Consider the following 18,439-nt stretch of genomic DNA (forward strand, 5'->3'; position numbering starts at 1 on the left):
AGATGATGGGGATCATGAACATCATGAAGATGATGGTGATCATGATTATGATCATGACCCCATCACAAATGAAAGCTTGATAAGAATGAATGTCACTGCCCGGGACGACGGGATCTTCAGTGACTCAGTCGACCAATCCGGGTTTTGCACAGACGTTACAAACGAGGTCGTGGTCCATGGGCTGCAGGATCTTTCATGGAGTTTTGTTCGTCGCTCATCCCTCTTCAAACTGTTGTCAAGTGGGGACGATGGGTCGCCTTGTCCTCCAGTCGTTCAGGTCTTCAGGACCCACATTGGTTTGGTCGTGCTCCTTGGAGCGTTACGTTGGTCTCTAACAATGGTTCCCGTTCAGGATTTTCCGGGATACGCGATTCCCAGAATCCCAGGCATCCTCAGTACATGGGAAAGTGGGTTTGTTGTTGCATTAGTGGGAAAGGTTGCTGGAGATGCATTGAAATAAATAAATAAATAATCAATGCAAGTTGATTAAAATGGAATTTATTTATTTTATCAATTTTTTTTCGCTTTGAAACACGAACAAAAACCCGTCACGTTGAAAAGGAAAGTATCACAGTGAAGGGAACCTATGAACAAACTGTGTACGAAAGGGGGGAAAGTTTTTATTTGTCTGAAGAAGAAGAAGAAGAAGAATATGGAAGAAAAAGAAGAAGAAGAAGAAGCAGAAGCAGATATGGAAGAAGAAGAAGAATATGGAAGAAAAAGAAGAAGAAGAAGAAGCAGAAGCAGAATATGGAAGAAGAAGAAGAATATTGAAGAAGAAGAAGAATATGGAAGAAGAAGAAGAATATGGAAGAAGAAGAAGAAGAAGACTCAGCGCAATGGCGTTGTGAACTCGACGCTCGTTCTTCATTCCGTCCCTTCATCTTCGGACGTGACATCGAATCACGATAACGATCATGAGCTGCAGCGCCTTCCTTCTGTGTTTAACAGGCGAGTGGTCCGGGTGCCGTCCTCGGGTGCGCCCGGGAAACTCCCAAATGACGTAATAACCACCGGGTGTCCGGCGACTGGGGTGTATGTAGCTCGATCATTGGTGTGGTTGGTTTCTTCTTTTTCTTGCTGCGTCGATAAAATTTCATTCTTTCAATGCATATAGTCCAGAATGCATTGCGCGACCGGAAGTTCCGGTTTCTCTCTATAAAACAGCATGATGGGGGTTGAGGAAATTTAAATCACGTGGAAATTATCTAAATGCAAACCATGAGGGCTGCGGATGTGTGGACGGTGTGGTGTGCGGTTGTCTCAAACAGAGGAGACACGGACTGTGCTCAGGTTTTTTTAAAGACGAGTGTTTACGAGTTCCCTACGAACTGAAAACTGTTTTAGTGAAGAATGCGAAGCGTCGAGCGAGGGATGTGGAACGTGTGCGGATCATGTCGGTGGTGAACACGTTGTGAAGGTTCCACATGAAGTGATGTTGAATAAAACGTTTGTTTACAGTGGATTGGTTAAAATACCTGTTTAAACGAGGTGTGGACTAGTACAGGCGGACGGCTCAGATCTCTACCTCCATGAGCGTGAACCCTCCTCGAACACGTTTCGTGACTCCGAAAAAGTCTGTTCCCACTATCACGATGCGCGGCAAGATTGAAATCGTGGGACTAATCGTGGACTAATCGTGGTCTTAATCGTGGGACTAATCGTGGTCTTAATCGTGGGACTAATCGTGGACTAATCGTGGTCTTAATCGTGGGACTAATCGTGGACTAATCGTGGGACTAATCGTGGTCTTAATCGTGGGACTAATCGTGGTCTTAATCGTGGGACTAATCGTGGTCTTAATCGTGGGACTAATCGTGGGACTAATCGTGGTCTTAATCGTGGACTAATCGTGGTCTTAATCGTGGGACTAATCGTGGTCTTAATCGTGGGACTAATCGTGGTCTTAATCGTGGACTAATCGTGGACTAATCGTGGTCTTAATCGTGGTCTTAATCGTGGTCCTAATCGTGGGACTAATCGTGGTCTTAATCGTGGGACTAATCGTGGTCTTAATCGTGGGACTAATCGTGGTCTTAATCGTGGGACTAATCGTGGTCTTAATCGTGGGACTAATCGTGGTCTTAATCGTGGGACTAATCGTGGGACTAATCGTGGTCTTAATCGTGGGACTAATCGTGGTCTTAATCGTGGGACTAATCGTGGTCTTAATCGTGGGACTAATCGTGGTCTTAATCGTGGGACTAATCGTGGTCTTAATCGTGGGACTAATCGTGGTCTTAATCGTGGGACTAATCGTGGTCTTAATCGTGGTCCTAATCGTGGACTAATCGTGGGACTAATCGTGGGACTAATCGTGGTCTTAATCGTGGGACTAATCGTGGTCTTAATCGTGGGACTAATCGTGGGACTAATCGTGGTCTTAATTGTGGACTAATCGTGGTATTAATCGTGGACTAATCGTGGACTAATCGTGGTGATCCTATCAGATCTTGAGGTCAGTCATGGCAATCGTGTTGATCATAGAAAATTTTTGAACGGTTCAAAATTTTTCTACGATCAATTGTCAATCGGGATCATCGTATCAGATCGTATTGCATCGTAATCAAACGCGACAGATCGCATCTAATCGTGCTTCCAAATCGTGGTGATCGGGATCGATCTTGGACAAGACAAACACCACGCTCTGTTGAGGTGTGTTGCGATCTCCCACGATCTGCCATGCTCTGTCGGGTCCCATTGCTCAAGACCTGACACGAATGACTCACGAGCAGATAGGAGTTGATACGAGAAGATGCGAGTAAATGCGAGTAGATACGAGTAGTTACGTTTTTACACGAACGCTCACGATCTGTTAAGAGATATATATATATACACACATACATATACCGGACAAGATTTAATGCGTCTCATTCAGCGATCTACTCTTGAAGAGGGCACATCTTTTAGTAACCTGCCTTTGCTCATAATTTTTAGAGCTTTTGAGAGATGCCACCCAAGGGTACCAGAGGCAAGAAGGGAAAGGGCAAGGCTGTCCCACCCCCGGAACCTGAACCAGTCCAGCCAGAGCCCGCACCAGAGGAGACAGATGAGAGCTACCCCTCCGAGAAAGCAAAGAGAAAAAAAACAGTCACTGCCTTCTCTGAACAGCAAAAGGAGGAAATTATTGAGTTCCTCATGAGAAATGAGGTCCTGTACAGCAAACGCCTTTCGGGGTTCAAGGATGTTACCCAGAAGGAGAATCTCTGGGCTGCACAGGCTGCCAAGATGAATAGTACTGCAGAGCAGCTAAAGATATGGTACTCAAGCATGAGGACCATGATGGGCCGGCTGAAGAAACGTGCCAAGAAGAGTGGGTCAGGAGGAGATGCAATTACTGACATGAACAGCACAGAGAAGTGGGTATGGGATAAGTTCTCTTTTTTGATCCCTCACATTGAAACGGTGGATGCCAGAAATGTGGCCTCCTTTGCAGCAGCAGCAGCAAGTGCCAGTGGCACTGAACTTGCACCTTCCACCAACCAAAACTCAGTAGTTGCCTCTACCACCAGCAGGGTTCCAACACCAACACTCCAAGCAGCCTCACCACCAGCCTCCCAGACAGCCTCCCAGCCAGGGTCGGTCGGCTCCAGACGGGGCAGTGAGGATAGGATGACCTCTGGAGAACTGAGTAAGTATTATCTCTCCTAATAACAATTGCAGTTTCATTTAATTTCACATTAAGATATTCTTTGAGAAATAATTACTCGAAATAATCACATTCCTAAAAAAGGAAAAGGTTCCCTCTGGTGTAGCGGGAGGGTCAAAAAGATTATATTTAGTGGGACTTAAAATATTTTTAGTCGAACTAAAAATTTTTGGTAGGGCTAGAAATAATTTTAAATTAAATAATAGGACTAAATATAATTTTAATCCCACTAAAAATAATTTTTTTGGCCATCCCGGTAACAATATCCCTCACTTTTTCTCTTTCAGAAGAACTGCTGGTTGAATTCATGTCCAGAAGTACTGCTGCGTGCGGCAGCTCCTACTTTGGAAAGTATGTGGAGGAGATCCTGTCCAAGTTGCCTGGGGAGATCAGGAGGGATGCTGAGGCGAACATCATGCAGGAGCTACACAGGGCTCAACGGGCAGCTGAGCATAGCCAGACGTATGGCTTCATGAGGTAGTTCCTGAGTGCGAAGGCGTCATCCCCTAGGATGAAGAAGGGCATGTCTTGATGGTCATCAGGGCTTGCAGTCAGAGGGGAGAGTGGGGGGAGTCCTAGGGCATCCTCTTCCAGGCCGCTGAACAGCTCCGAGTCGCCAAATATCTGAGCATCTGACAGTGTCCTTTTCCTCCAAGCTCGATCCACACAAACTTGTAATCTGCATCCACCAGGGCCAGGAGTGGTATTGAAAAGAAGCCCTTGTAATTGTAGTACAGGCTGCCAGTGCGTGGTGGCTTCTTGATAGCAATGTGTTTGCCATCCAGGGCCCCAATGGCATGGGGGATGTTCCATCTTTGCTCAAACTGGTTAGCTACGGCTCTCCAGGCTTCAGGGATCACAGGTAGGCTGAACACTTCATCTTTGTATGCTTGAACAATTGCCTGGCACACTTATGGAACCATCTCTGAGATGCTGGACACACCACACCTAAAGGCATACGCAAGGGACCGATAGTTGTCTCCAGTTGTGAGGTGCCCCAGTGTCACTGCCAGTTTCAGTCCAGGTGAGAGGGGTTGCCTGAAACTGGTGACTTCCCTCTTGTTTGCTGGGGCCACCTTCTGCAAGACTTCATCAAAGAGCTGTGGTGTTAACCTTGTGTAGTTTTGGAACGCTACTGGATCCTCCAGCCTCAAATGGGTGTCCAGGAGGCTGGAGAACTGACCAAGCTGTTGTCTCCTCTCCTCTCTGAGCCATGGTCGCACCCAGAACTGCCTGACTGCAGCTCTCCTGGCCCTTTGTGGTTGAGATTGTAGCTGGTCTGTCTGCTGCTCGTCTTCTTCCTCTCTGGCGATAATGTAAGTATACAGTAATACTGCAAATGCCACATTGTCATCATCCGCAACTCCTGCCATCATCAATGGTTGAGGGTTGCAGTGTTTACTCTGTAAAAGTTCAAGAAACAATGAAGTCCATGGTCAATCGGGCTGTATATATACCCGTCGGGGTCCAGTCGTAGCTCAAATCGTGATCACCCTCGATCATGATCGTGAAAGACATCGCAACCACTATCGTATCCTATCGTAACGGAGCGCATCGGTTCTTGATGAACGTATCGGAACATATCTGCACGTACCAGATCGTCCCAATTTGGGGAACCCGATCGTGATGATCGTGTCAGATCGAGACCCAACCGTGGACTTAATCGAAACAATCCTATCGGAACGTATGTGATCGTATCTTAACGGAAGATCAGACCGTGACAGATCGTGACACCTGAAATTGACAAATCGTGAACAGATCGCATCCGAGCGCAACAAATCGTATCAGAACATATCGACTCGCATCACCTCGTATCCAAACCTGAAATTTCAGAGAAATTTCATGATTAGCTACGAATGGCCAATCGTGGCGCTCGTAACGGATCACACGACAGTGGGAACCTAGTTTAAATGTACAAAAACCCGTTTGGTGCCGAGGGGAAGGTGTACAGAACACACGCGATGGTGGTGTGTGGTGTGGTGGTGATCGTGGTTTTACCGTTTTTATATCTACCAATATCACCACAGAGTGGGGGGTGGTGTTACCTCATCACAGAAAGTGGGTGGAGGTTGTTTTCAACCCTGTTTATTTGTTTTGTTTGTTTTTGTTTGTTATGACGAAAATTGAAAATGTTTCTATGTTTGTTTGTATATTTGTTTGTATGTTTGTTCGTATGTATGTTTACTTGTTTGTATGTTTGTTACTTACGAAATCTAAAGATTTCATAAGGATATTGATGACTTCCGTCCTCTGTTTGTGTGTTTGTTTGTGTGTGTGTTTGTTTGTTTGTTTGGAGGCACGATAACTCGAGAACGGAAGAAGCTCCCAATGTCAAATTACACCTGGTGATTCAGGAGGGTGATGGTGAGTGCTGATTAGATTTTGGTCAAAATCGGTCAAAGGTCAAGGTCACAGTGAGGTCAAATATTCGATTTTTGATGGTTTGGTACAGAATCATCGTAGAAACTTCTAGTTTGTGTCGCTACCTTCTCTAGAGACAGCTTTTATTAGACAAGGTCAGAGGTCAAGTTTACGATTTCGTAAGTACCAGTCTATGACCGCTTGTTTGTTTGTTTGTTTGAATATTTGTATGTTTGTTTGTTGGTTTGTATGTTTGTTACGAAATCTAAAGATTTCGTAAGTATATTGATGACTTCGTCCACTGTTTGTGTGTGTGTGTGTGTGTGTGTGTGTGTGTGTGTGTGTGTGTGTGTGTGTGTGTGTGTGTGTGTGTGTGTGTGTGTGTGTGTGTGTGTGTGTGTTTGTTTGTTTGTTTGTTTGTTTGTTTGTTTGGAGGCACGATAACTCGAGAACGGAAGAAGCTCCCAATGTCAAATTACACCAGGTGATTCAGGAGGGTGATGGTGAGTGCTGATTAGATTTTGGTCAAAATCGGTCAAAGGTCAAGGTCACAGTGAGGTCAAATATTCGATTTTTGATGGTTTGGTACAGAATCATCGTAGAAACTTCTGGTTTGTGTCGCTACCTTCTCTAGAGACAGCTTTTATTAGACAAGGTCAGAGGTCAAGTTTACGATTTCGTAAGTACCAGTCTATGGCCGCTTGTTTGTTTGTTTGTTTGAATATTTGTATGTTTGTTTGTTGGTTTGTATGTTTGTTACGAAATCTAAAGATTTCGTAAGTATATTGATGACTTCGTCCACTGTTTCTGTGTGTGTGTGTGTGTGTGTGTGTGTGTGTGTGTGTGTGTGTGTGTGTGTGTGTGTGTGTGTGTGTGTGTGTGTGTGTGTGTGTGTGTGTGTGTGTGTGTGTGTGTGTGTGTGTGTATGCACGATAACTCGAGAACGGAAGAAGCTACCAATGTCAAATTACACCACGTGATTCAGGAGGGCGATGGCTCGCGCTGATTAGATTTTGGTCAAAATCGGTCAAAGGTCAAGGTCGCAGTGAGGTCAAACATAATTCCGTAAATTAATGTGGAGAAATGGAGTATTTTTGCTTCGGTCGACGTTACGAGTTCGTTTTAACTTCGATTTTAATTTTGTCTTCGGTTTTTGCGATCGCTTAGGCCTAAGTCACATTTGCTCTACTGCGAGGATACGGCGGCCGTACGCCCTCTGAATTGACAGAAACGTGCGGCGGCCGCAGAGTTTCTGCGGTGGCCTCAGGGTGGCCCTACGACGTTTGGCTATCTTTTACAGGCCGTAAGGTCGCCGTGGAATTATAACGCGGAGTTATAACTTTTTTCATGTCTACGTTCGCCGTAGCAATTCGACAATCCGAAACAAAAAAACTGGTAAAAAAAAATAATAATAATTAACCCACTCGTTACCGTCCGTCTGGCCGCACGTTCGCCTTAGGGCCCCCTGCGGTCCCCTTGCAGGCATCTTGAGGCGACCTTGCCTCTGCCTTAAATTCTATGGCCGCCTCAGGGCCCCCCTAAGGTCACCGTGCGACATCAAATCAAAGACCGTACGGCAACCCCACGTTTTCGGTCTCCACAATTTCTAAGACCTAAGGCCTAAGTCACATTTGCTCTACGGCGAGGATACGGCGGCCGTATGCCCTCTGAATTGACAGAAACGTGCGGCGGCCGCAGAGTTTCTGCGGTGGCCTCAGGGTGGCCCTACGCCGTTTGGCGATATTTTACAGGTCGTAAGGTCGCTGTGGAATTATAACGCGGAGTTATACCTTTTTTTCATTTCTACATTCGCCGTTGCAATTCGACAAGCCGAAACAAAAGAACCCACTCGTTACCATCCGTCTGGCCGCACGTACGCCTTCGGGCCCCCCTGCCGTCGCCTTGTGGGCACCTTGCGTCTGCCTTGAAAATTCTATGGCCGCCACAGGAACGCCCTAAGGTCACCGTGCGACATCAAATCTAAGACCGTACGGCACCCCCACGTTTTCGGTCTCCACAATTTATAAATATGCCGTGCGGCTACCCGAAAAAAAAAACATATGTGACTGCTACATTGTGTGACCGTGAAAATACTGCGGCCGCCGTATAATTGCTAGTGGCCGTAGATTTTGGAGACCCCACGGCCGCCGTGGCAAATGTGACTTCGGCCTTAGGACGCTTAACACTCAGTGGTCGAAATTCTGGTAAAAATTGGATGTTTTGGAGATGTTTTAAGATTGAACAAAAAATATTTCACTCGCCACGTCACGGCTCGTGACGTTTGCGTCACGTGGTGCAGCGCGCTCGAACAGACGCGACGTTGTCACGTAAAGGTTTTGCGTGTGCGCGCTGACAGTGTTTTCGATAAAGATGGTGTTTAAAAGTCTTTTTTTATCCCAATAAAGGTTATCGTCGCATGCCTGACTCGCTAAGCTGTCGGATTATGTAAAGATTGTTGGTGGATGGCCGAATATTACAGTTTTGTGACTTTGATAAAATAATATGAAATCATTGCGTGGAGAAATGGAGATTTTTGCTTCGGTCGACGTTACGAGTTTTTTTTAACTCAAATCGCAATTCTGTTTTCACTTTTGGTAACGGTTAAGTATGCTTAACACTCGGTTGTCGAAATTCTGGTAAAAATTGGATGTTTTATGAGATTTATGTCGGGTGTCGTGTCTGAGGCTTAACTGAAGATTATGCTAATGAGGGGGATTGTAACCCACGCCATTACGCACTCGTTTTAAAGTCAATTTCAATCCTGTCTTCAATTTTGGTAACGGTTAAGTATGCTTAACACTCGGTTGTCGAAATTCTGGTAAAAATTGGATCTTTTATGAGAGGTTTGGTACAGAATCATCGTAGAAACTTCTGGTTTGCGTCGCTACCTTCTCCAGAAACAGCTTTTATTAGACAAGGTCAGAGGTCAAGTTGACGATTTCGTAAGTACCAGTCCATGACTGCTTGTTTGTGTGTTTGTTTGTTTGTGTTTGTTTGTTTATTTGTATGTTTGTATGTTTGTTATCTTGCCAAAACGAAGTTTTTGCAAGATCTGTTACTTGGTAAGTTTTTTTTTTTTTTTGTTTGTTTGTTTGTCTGTAATCATTGGATTTTTCACCTTTATATCACTCTGTGGAGCACAATTCTCATCAGAAACTCTTGTGGGTACACATATCGTAGTATCATTACAATATCCTTCAGCACACATAAAGGTCAAGGTCACTTTGCGGGAAATCATGGAGCTCGACGAAACCCTTATTTTTTGAGTAATTTTAATCGAATCATCTCCAAACTTTATGGGAATGTAATATATGGTCTGGCGCTCAGCTGATTAGTTTTTGGTGGCGATTGGCCTTGACCTTCATGGTTAGCGCCGAAGGTCGAAATATTTTGACCCCAAGGTCAAATTTCGAAATCTTAGGTACCATATCGTGTAATACCTCAAATTGAACACCTCGATGAGTGCTTTCTAGATATGTCAAGCTTGAGACATTATGACATCATTTGGTGACATTATGAGGAAAACGCATATTTTTCATTGTTACTCTGTAGAACGATTCTCATCGGAATCTCTCGAAGGCAGATATTCCTCAAGGAGTCGCTCCTGGTGGATTGCAGCTCTGTTCACCTCAGTGTGACCTTAAAGAAGTCACACGTGGTCACCTTTTGGCAAGATACGGGTCACCCTGCGGGTGACATTGGTTTATTTTTTGTATATTTGTATGTTCGTTTGTTTGTATGTTTGTTTGTATATTTGTATGTTTGTATATTTGTATGTTTGTCCGTGAGTGTGATAACTCACCAACGCTTTCAGATATCTGCGTCAAACTTTGTCAGAGGATTCCGAAGGACAAAACTGAGGCTGTCCATGTGTTTTTCACTATAATATGTCAAAGGTTAAGGTGGCAGTGACATCATGTGCATGATTTTCGTCACACCTGTCAGGTTACCGTCTGACGCCTCGTTTGTGAACATGATATTTCAAAGAGTTGTTCAACAGATTGTGACGAAACTTGGTGGATGAGTTAGTTTGGTGACGAGAACAAACCGATTCCATTTTGGTTCAAGTCCAGATCCAGATGTGGTCTTTCAGTGGGAGTGGGATACAAAACCTAAACCTTTCAACTTGGTGGAGGTGTGCGCTCTACCGAGTGGTGGTGTGCTCTACCGAGTGGTGGTGTGTGCTCTACCGAGTGTCGTTCTGGTTTTTCTCTTGAACCACCGATCAGTGTTTTGCTTGTTGGGTAGTTAGTTATTCCAGTCCTTGTCTTGGTTTCGAACGGGAAAAGTCCATTTATTTTATTTCCCAACCGATCCTCTCTGCTTTGTACAATTATGTATTTGGAATTCGGTAAATAACGAATAACATCGACAAACAGTACATTTTACCATCGTCACTCACTCTTCTGTGCTTCTTCACTGGATTTCTTGTATTTTCATGAATCTTGTTTTTCATTTGGAAAAATCTGAAATCGACCAAGTGCCCCTCCCCCACCCCTTCGTTTTTCATTTCCTCTATTACCCCACGCACGCGTGACGTGCAAAGTGGGGTGAAGCAACAGGTTCACTCCGTCTGTCTGTCTGTCCATGTTTGAAGAGTTTCAATTTAATCAAATGTTTTAAACATTGTAGAATGTGAATCGGTGTGTTTGCACATCATAAAAACCTGACGTTTAACACTGCTTTGGCTCTGAATCTCATCCCAATCGCAGATGCGCAGAGAGGAGAGATAACTCAAAGGGCACTCTTTGATGTCATGACGTCACCAGATATGTCTCCGCCAACATTATTACATCATTATACACACTTAGACCAAGTTTGATTTCAATCCCTGAATATTAAATAATTCTGGCTGCCAGACCATGCATCGGATCAAGTTGAAATTTAAAACATATATTCCCCATGACGACTCGATCGTAATTGCGAAATTTCACGTCGATTGATGAAGCTGTTCAAGAGAAAGAGTTTTTCAAAAAGATTTTCGTTCAATCCAAAATGGTTGCAAAATGTGACCGATTAATTATTCATGAACACCCTGGTATCCCCAAGGCTTGGGGAACACGTGGGTGAAGTTTCCCCTCGATCTGTCAAGCCGTTCTCGAGAAGATTTTTAAAGGTTTATTCTTCATAACATCATAGCTGCCAAACCATGTGACTTATGACATCGTAGGTGGAGAACTTTTTCTTCCTCATGGTAAGGTGATCACACCTGTAAAGTTTCACCTCGATCTGTTCAGCTTTTTCGTAGGAGATTTTTTAAAGGTTTTAATGTTAAAGAAAAAAATGGCCATTGAATCACGTGACAAATGACATCATTATTTTTTTTTTTCTCCGATACAATTTTTTGCCCCAGATAACCCTCAATATTTTTCAGACTGATCGGATAAAGCGTTCGACGTATAAATTATGACGTCATAATGAGGGCACTTATGACATCAGAAAAATCACACATTCCCCATGAGGAGTACTTGGCATGTTCCAAATTTCATTTTTAGCTCACCTGGATTTCAGTCAGGTGAGCTTATGTGATCGAGCAGTGTCCGTAGGTGAGTCAGTCAATGAGTCCGTAAACAGTTCAGTCATTATCGCTTGAACCTAACACACGATTTTGATGAAACTTGGCCACAAGCTTCATATCTGATGCCTAACGAAGGGTTACTGACCGCATCAAAAATCCGTGCTCATTAAGGGGGTCTACGGGGGTTTTTTAATCCCCCAAAATAGGTATTTGCCGTCTCCTATGAAACTACACACACAATTTCAATGAAACTTGACTACACTATTCATCATCTGTGATGGACCAAAGTGTATCGACCACATCAAAACATGCGCTCATTAAAGAGGTCTACAGGGTTGGGGGGGGGTTGACCCACCCAAATAGGTGTTTGCTCTCTTCTCAGCAGTGACTGCATAAAAAAAATCTGCATTCATTAAAGGGGGGTCTGTGGGGGGTTTAACCCCAAAATAGGTATTTGCTCTCTTCTCTGAAAGTACACGCATAATTTTGATGAAACTTGACCACAACATTCTTCACCAACTGCATTGACTGCACAGGTCAACTGGAAAGGCCTTCATTATGCCCTTTCACAAGAGTATTCGACCACCATCTCCATAGGACCTGATATTCATTCCATGTGGGAAGAATTTCACAAAAATGTAATGTCTCTCATGCACCAGTTAATCCCATCCTGTCTGTGAATTTTCTATCCATCCTCTCGACTAGAGTCTAGGCCTTGGTACACCGAATCCTAGGGGGGGGGGGGAGAACTTTGTAGTCAAGTTGCTTGCTTTCTCAGCAAGGGAAGCTAACCTGACTGATGCTAACTGCTGTTCATTCCGTAAGGCTCGCAACAAGTGTGTGTCCATCCTGTGGCAATCCAGAAAACACCATCTTACAAATCTCGAGGCTCAACTCTCCAATCATCTCCTTACTCCAAGTCATGGTGGCACCTTGTCAAGTCTGTCTCTGGTGTACCCTCCCCCTCCATCCCTTCCCTCACCTTTTATGGCAGTCTGAGCTAAGGCAGAATGTCTCAACTGTATTTGCCTCGAAATCCCTTTATCCATCCCACACATCCCATCCCACACATCCCATCCCTTTATAACCCTATCTTATCCCGTTATCCCCACTGTTTGCTGGACTCTGTGCCCAATTCACTCGAAGGCAAGCCTGGTGTTAGCTTAGCGGTTAGGGTGGTGCTTTGAGTTCAAGCCCCGTTGGCCGCTGAATTAATACACCAGGGGGTTGACTCAACCTGTCATCCTTCTGAGGTTGGTGAAATGAGCACCGGTATACTGGTAATAGGGGCATTGCATCAGCGGCATCGCTGCACCCCGAACCAATGATGCAACCAGCAGCCAAAAAGGCGGCACACGATGGGAACTCAAAGGTAGAGAAAGGCGACAGAGACAGTCACTATTTTTGAGGTGCTGAGGATGACGGCAGTGGCCAGTCTTTGCCATGCTCAGCCAGAAGAGGCTTCACTGACTCGGCCACAACCGCCGTGTGAAAGATTTGCGGATTCCCAAGGATCTGCTGCGTGGTGAACTGAGGGAGGGAGGGAAAGTGATCAGCCGGTCAACCCCGTATCTCTGCTTTACCTCAAAATGATGTCCATTCCACCTCAAGACTGGAAGTCCCACGCCAAGGACAGACAGACCTGGTGACATACAGTCTGCCAAACAGCAAAGCAAAGCGACCAGGCAGCACATTTTAAAAACAGCCGCAGGAAGCTGTTGGCCAACGAGGATTCCACCTTCACCTGCATGTACTGCTGCCGAGACTGCCACTCCCAGGTGAGCCGCACTCGCCGCAACCAGAAGTGCCGACCTGGACCAATAAAGGACTCTCTCCCCGACCTCCAGACGGAAGAATGCCCATGATTACCTTGTTAGTTTTATCATAGTGATTTATAACCTGTAAAATGTGCTGCCATGATGATGATGATTAACGGCTAACGTCTCTAGTGAATATAACCCACATCCTGCCTCAACCATCCTTGTAGGTGTACTTGCAACAACTGTTGGAGCTGTGGAGTGGCTTGGTGTGGCACAAACAGACACCTTCTTCTATCACGCTTGGCCCAGGGACCAATTTCATACCTCCATTCCCAGCTCTCGCAAAGGTTACAGCTTTTTAATGGCTTCAGTACCCTGCAAGATCCCTTTGGATAAACCAGATTCTAATATCCAGATGTCATGCTGCAGGTAGCATCTGTTTATTACATACACAGATACAGCGGAATTTTTGACGTTTACAATCCTCCATCCCATCACCTTACAACTATCACCTCTAAACTCTCTTCCCATTCTGATATAAATGAATAAAGCAATTCTACCCACACTCCTTTCACCTCTTTTTTTCCATTCTCTTCCTCTCCTTTGGAAATTAATAGTCATAAGTGAGAGAGAAAGACTATTGACTGCAGTAAATAATGTTTGAATACTTTATGAAAAACACAAGGTTCCTCCTCCTTTACCAACTCGCTCTTTCAGATGACCTTTTGACATTCCGTGTGACACAAGCTGGCTATCCGGATCCTCCACAGTGGCTACGCTGCCGCCCGACATCACCCAGATTTCCTCTCTCGTGTTATGGTCACATACCTCCTCAACACAACAATAATTTGTCATTGGAGGTAATCCTAGCAGACGGTGATGGGAATGGCCATGTCATATTGGGGTTTCAATCAAATGAAGACATGATTATTGACTTGTGATGTTTATACCTTTTATCAGGATTGTATTGGTGTCCATAACACTGGAGATACTTCTTGATTGAGTGATAGGATTGTATCTTTGGCCACAGATTCTTGCTTGTAACCGCCGCACATTTGAAATCTCACGACATGAGGTCCAGTTCAGAGTCGTCAGATCCAATGGTGAGGCTGGAATGGTCATGAAGACAAAGAAAGGGGAAGTGGGGGGTTTAGGGTTGGGGAAGGGGAGAATTAGAACAAAACAAAGTAAGAGATGTATTTCCCTTCAATTTCATCTTTCTTCTCTTTTGACACCACAGCCTCCTTGCCACATCGCCTTGAGTTCTTCTTGCCACGACTCTCCATACGCAACGTAGCACGAGGGGCTGCTTTTCCCCACGTACATCTCGCCGGCCCTCGCTGCTCTCCACATTGCATCATGCCTGGGGTGCAAGACCCCCATCAGCCCTTCAGCTCCTCGATGCAGCAACACCGAGAGATCGAGGGAAACGAATACCTCCTGGTGGTACTGGGAACGAAGGGTACGTCCATTATGTATGAAAAGATTGTAAGTGGAGTGGTGGAGAGACCTGAAATTTTAAAGGTTGATAGAGTCAAAATAAGCTTGAATCTCGAGGATGAAACCAAACTAAATATTTTCCATGTGTTGATCATGGGTTTTCCCAGTTGTCTTCTTTTCCCTCGGTGACAGACTTTCAAATGTATCGTCAATGAAGTCCAATGGGATTAAAAAAAAAAATGAGTGCATATAGATATATGAACTGTACTTTTTTATTTAAAGAAAAAGGCACATCCAGCCAAAAAAGTAACTCCCTCTGCTCCGCTAATTTAGGTAATAAGGTAGAGCCGTTCCGTGTCGGGTGATGACGTTTCACCCGTTTCTCAGGGAGCTTCTTCAAGCCAATAGAGCCCGTGTCTCAATTGTGAAGCCAACGTACGTTGGCTAAACATCCTAACACTTAACCACACAGCGAACTGAACATCAACATGCTGTGAGGTGACTCGACAGGCTGTTCTTGGTTGTGACACACACACACACACACACACACACACACACACACACACACACACACACACACACACACACACACACACACACACACACACTTATTGGTGCAGGGTCATTGAGGGTGAACTGCGAGATTATCGAGGCCTGGTACTCCTGTGAAAACTCCAACTGACATCCCACATACAAAGCACTACGCAATCAATTACAATGTCAACTAATCAATTACAAGCACGAAGCAGAATAATTGGAATGCAGGGAGCCCTATGATTGGTGAGGACTCGGATCAATCCATAACACAAACCACCCCCAACGGAACTGAATGGTGTCACCAAAAACACCGCTCTTAACGCCTCTGAAGAAGAGAACCAGATTGCTCTCAAAATTATTTATTTTAATAAAATATAATTTATCTTACTGCTCAGTATGCTTTTACCAATATAAATCCTGAGCTGCAAACCTTCCTAATGTGTGTGTATATATATATGTGTATGTATATATATTGTTGCGGTTCTTGGAACCGCATGCATACAACAGATAGGTGTCCCAAGACAGTTATTCCATTATTATACGTGTAGATAGTTCCTTTCCTTTTGTCTAGCGGGACAACAAGGGAGTGCGTTGCGATGATCTCAGAGCTACGTTTGCTTACATCATTTTTTCTTTCATTTCATTTCTACTCTTCTTTTCGTCTGATTATTCCTGAGGTAAATCTGAGCTATGTGCGCCTTCGCTGTCAGGTGGGCCCTCATGGAGGCCAGCACATGCGGCGCCGCTGTGAGGAAACGACGGCGCAGAGCCCTCGTTTCCAAGCGAGCCCTAAACCCTACGTGTGCAGCGAGTCATACAGTGAGCTTCGCAGTGTGGGATTATCGACCTGAGCTTCCGATGATCTGGAGAAGATTGCCGGTTGCATTAAAAAGGCATACGAATGAATACCTCTGAAGAGGCTGCACAAATGGTGTTTTTCACAACACAGGAAACACAGCCGAATGTGCTTGAAGGCAGACACGTACGCCACTCGCGAAACATGCATGGATTTATCCATAACGATGTTCCTTCATCCCTCGCTGACAGCAGCGGATTCCCCACGGATGGTGAACGCCTTCTCGTCTCTACGGCCAGCGAAGCTTCGATCGAGCCGGGGAATGTACAGTGCGGGCCGCGTTGGCACGCACGTTGATCGGCGCTGGTCGGATACCCGAGCGGACATTCAGGACCCTCGGCCGGTTGCCAGGCACGGCCCGGGGGTTTTTGCGGGACGATTCGTCTGCCAATTTCGGTGTGGGCGATTCGTGTCATGCCGTGGGGTCGGAGCGAAATATGTTCGCTTGTCTGTGATGACCTTGCCGGAAACGAAGTGAGGCGGTTTCCGGCCAAAGTTAGCGGGCCACGTGAGGGGTCGGGGCCATTCAGAGCGCCCGATTCAGGTGATGACGTTTCGCTTTGAGATGTCCCCACCCCCCGCACTGCAAGTCCGATAAAGGTCGGAGCAGTCCCTCCGCCTTTCTCTTTCTCGCGCTCACTCTGGCCTCACCCTCGTCTCGGCACGACCCACCTCCTGCTGTCTGAACTCCGCCTCCTCGTCTCCGCCCACACGACGTCAAGCCCACCCGCCTACCTGGTCCCGCCTACCACTCCGTCCACGCACCCTGGACTCCGCCCCTTTCTCCACTCAAGCCCCTCCTTCACGAACACGGTCTACACACGCGCGGCTGAAGCCAGAGACGAAGCGCCTACTGTCGGGTACCACACCACGGAGCTTTCCCACCCCCCTCCCCCCTCCGCGAAACGTATTGGTGGCACGTCATGCTATCAAGCACAAATGTACTGAGATCATCGCCTCAACTCCTTTCCATTCCTGTTTCAATACATCCTCTTCATCGGGTTTTGTGTGTGTGTGTGTGTGTGTGTGTGTGTGTGTGTGTGTGTGTGTGTGTGTGTGTGTGTGTGTGTGTGTGTGTGTGTGTGTGTGTGTGTGTGTGTGTGTGTGTGTGTGTGTGTCCTGGCACCTGTCTGCTTTCGTAAGACTGCAGAAGATCGTTATTGTTATTATTATTATTGTTTATTATTTTCGCGTTAAGTCTGCTCTGTGTCCCTTTTGTAAGTTGCTTGATTATTTGCTGCACAACACCTCTCCCCCCTATCTCTGCACAACACACCCCAATAAATCTTGATTCCTCACCCATTGTTAATAAATTATTATTAGAAATGTGCCCAGCTCTATTTGTGGTTTCTTCCATTGATCCAGCATGGTGCGAATCCCAGCGTAGCTGGGACTTTATTCCCAATGATCCTTTCCTTTTAGCCGGTACGTCCTTGGCAGTGTCACTCGGCTGCATCCGATCCAGAAAAGTGATCCGGACCGGTAGAGTGATCCGGTTCGGACAAGGTGTACCGAGGGCATGTTCCCCGGTAATTAAACCACGTGATTAATAAGGTAACCTGATTAACCCATATACGGGAGAACCCTAAATCACGTGGTTGAGTTATTGGCGTCCACGATCGGTTAAGTGACCCGCCTCATCACGGAATTATCCGTGTGCGACGGCCTACAATTCCGGGGAGTCTCGTGGGAACCGAGATAGCTTCCCCCACCTCATGGTCTTCTCACCCGACCTCCCGGCCTGCAACTATATATATATATATATATATATATATATATATATATATATATATATATATATATATATATATATATATATATATTTTGCCGGTTGCATTCTTGTATTCAAGAAATCAATGTAATATATACGTAGATGTATATATTGGATTCGCTATATATGAGATATCCCTTATTGTCGGTGTGTGTGTGTGTGTGTGTGTGTGTGTGTGTGTGTGTGTGTGTGTGTGTGTGTGTGTGTGTGTGTGTGTGTGTGTGTGTGTGTGTGTGTGTGTGTGTCTGCAACGTGAGGCTCCACTGCACGTGAGGCTCTGGGAAGGTGCGCGTTTGAATTTCGTTGCCGAGCAACCACCTGTTGCTGTGCAACGGCCGAAAAACCACGTACAATATTTTCAATACTTGTCCTTCAGTTTTGAATGTAGAGAAACGAGACTTCGGAATTAAACACTTCGAGATATTTAGAAAACTTTACTCGAGCCGATTTTTAATTGAAGTTTTATTTTTCAAATGGTAGTCCTTCAAAAATCGGGTGTCTATTTACCGTCATTTAAGGTGTGTATAGTGTTTGTAAGGAACTACAC

The 18,439-nt window shown here is 45.3% G+C and overlaps 1 pseudogene across 1 annotated transcript in view; it reads left to right on the plus strand.

Annotated features, from left to right (window-relative positions):
- Positions 1 to 795: 795 nt before the first annotated feature.
- Positions 796 to 18,439, plus strand: part of LOC147013708 (alpha-sarcoglycan-like) — a 26,020-nt pseudogene continuing 8,376 nt past the window's right edge. The window contains exons 1-5 of the transcript XR_015050485.1: positions 796 to 951; positions 13,516 to 13,635; positions 14,006 to 14,148; positions 14,319 to 14,391; positions 14,529 to 14,750. The product of XR_015050485.1 is annotated as an alpha-sarcoglycan-like (transcript). The remainder of the gene's footprint in view (positions 952 to 13,515; positions 13,636 to 14,005; positions 14,149 to 14,318; positions 14,392 to 14,528; positions 14,751 to 18,439) is intronic.

This window comes from Eptatretus burgeri, chromosome 13 (genome assembly GCF_056783735.1).
Source record: "Eptatretus burgeri isolate ZD-2024b chromosome 13, Ebu_testis_v1, whole genome shotgun sequence".
NCBI classification, from domain to species: Eukaryota; Metazoa; Chordata; class Myxini; order Myxiniformes; family Myxinidae; genus Eptatretus; species Eptatretus burgeri.